This window comes from Myotis davidii, unplaced genomic scaffold, assembly GCF_000327345.1.
Source record: "Myotis davidii unplaced genomic scaffold, ASM32734v1 scaffold60, whole genome shotgun sequence".
In the NCBI taxonomy this organism is placed as follows: domain Eukaryota; kingdom Metazoa; phylum Chordata; class Mammalia; order Chiroptera; family Vespertilionidae; genus Myotis; species Myotis davidii.
In genome coordinates this window covers 1,543,394-1,545,636 of record NW_006293007.1, presented here as the reverse complement: position 1 = coordinate 1,545,636, position 2,243 = coordinate 1,543,394, and positions in this window count along the sequence as shown.

The following is a 2,243-nucleotide window of genomic DNA, read 5'->3' as shown; positions in this document are numbered from 1 at the left end:
CTAACACACACACACACACACACACACACACACACACACACACACCTGTATATTTATTTCTATATCTAAATATATTGAATATATGAGTTCACACTAATATCTCTAATTTTAATCCAACACCAAAGAGTTCATTCCAGTTTTTTCCCTTTCTACAACTCCCTTCTGTGACAGTAAGAAATCTGCGTTCATTATCTTGAACTTCTTCCTTATTTGATCAGTCCTCTAGATATAACCAATCTTCTATTCTTGTTGCCACTTCCTCCCTAAGAAGTCTTGTCTCCCTGAATAGGCTCTGACCCCCCAATACAGGTCCCCACTGTTATCAATGGCCTCTTCATTCTTCTTGGGCATTCTTGCACAAGTCCAGTCAACCCCCAGACACATCGTTTCACCTTGCTCAGCTCTGACAGCCCACGCGAGTAAGAAACCAGCAACAGCAGTGATGCCCCGGGCCCCAGCTGAGGGCTGGACCACTCCCCTCCACCACCTGGAAGGTGCCAAGGAGCCCACATGGTGGCCCAGGTGCCGAGATGCTCCCCATCATTCTACCCCGCCTCCCAGGGCCCCCTTGTGGCCTCCCAGCCTCCAGGCTGTGAAATGAAGAGGGGAGCTGGGCAGCACGGGGAGGGGCACGGAGGAGCCCAGGAAGAGGAGGCAGAGGCTGCTGCAACCTACCCCCTGCCGCTGGGTCAGAGGGACCAAGAGCCCTGTCCCTCTGATGGGCAGGCCAGGCTGCTGCCTGCTCTGAGAGCCTGGGGGGGCCACCCCGCCTTCCCGGGCTCTGGTCTCGGCTCGGCCTTCACAGCCACAGGCCCTCACAGCCTTCAGGACTGCGCTCCCCTCCGCACAGTGAGGAGTTTGGCTGGATGGAGGGTGGGGAGGCACCAAGCCACACCTTTCTGGGCACAGCCCGCGTTCTTGGGAGTGCAGCGGCGAGGGTGCCGGCAGGCCCTGGGGCTAGGCTGCTTGGGTTCAAGTTTGGTTTCTTCCCTCCCTGCGGGGTGCCCCCATTTAAGATGTTTAGCCTCTGTGCACCTTCGTTGCTGTGCGGTCTCGCAGCGGTGACCAGCACAGAGGTGACACGCGGTGACGGGGCTAATGGAGGTTTCCACCAGGGGCTCAACGGGGCCCGACACACCGCGAGGGCCGGGGCCCAGGACACCCTGCTCAGGGCAGAGGTAGGAGTCGGAGAGGTGGCCCTGCAGCCCGGACTCTACACTCGGAGCTGGTTCCTTGGCCACCACATGGCCCCTAGTGCCCACTCCGCTCTCACTGTCCAGTGACCATCTGCTTATGTCCCTGACTCCCATCAGAGGCTGGGCCGGCCGTACCTGACGCCCCTCCACAGGCCTGGCCCGAGCCAGGGCCAAGGCCATCCATGGTCACAGAGACTCAGAGAGAGGCTGCAGGCTCGGCCCCCACCCCAACTCCCAGGCAGGCGGGGGGCGGAGAGAAGAGGCAGGAAGAGGTTGTAAGCAGTCACATGTCGGCACAGCCCCTGGAGACAAAGCATCAGTAGTCTCACTGGGCCCCAGCCCCGGTCGCCCCTCGTGGGGCTGGCGGGAAGGGAGGGTTCACTGAGCAGGGCTGGGTTTGGAGGTCACACAGGTGGCCCACAGGCCCGGATGCAGTCCTGAAGGTGAGTGGAGAAGCCTGGAGTCCCCCACTCACCTGGGAGTTGGACCTGGGAGTGGCTGGGGGCTGCTGTCCTGAGGAGCAGGGCAGAGTCCAGCCTTAGGGATGGGTGTCCCAGTACACACAACCCTCCCCCGCCCTCCAAAGCATCCACAGGGGCCCAATGTCATGATGAGGTCTCAGGCGACCAGGAGGCTTCCCCCAGGGCAGTGGTCGGCAAACTGCGGCTCGCGAGCCACATGCAGCTCTTTGGCCCCTTGAGTGTGGCTCTTCCACAAAATACCACATGCGGGCGCGCATGTACAGTGCGATTGAAACTTCGTGGCCCATGCGCAGAAGTTGGTTTTTGGCCTGAGTGAGTCTATTTTGAAGAAGTGGTGTTAGAAGAAGTAGGGGGTGTCTGTCGGCCGGGCGACGGGAGACGAGGCGCAGGGGAGGGGCTCGAGGTTCATGCACAAGTTAAAGATGGGAGAGTTGGAAGGGGTCAATCTCAGCGAACGTACCTGAATCAGATTGAGGACGTTTTTAGCAAAGGCCAGCTTCGGAGGACCCTAATTAAGTTAATAACAATGTACCTATCTATATAGTTTAAGTTTAAAAAATTTGGT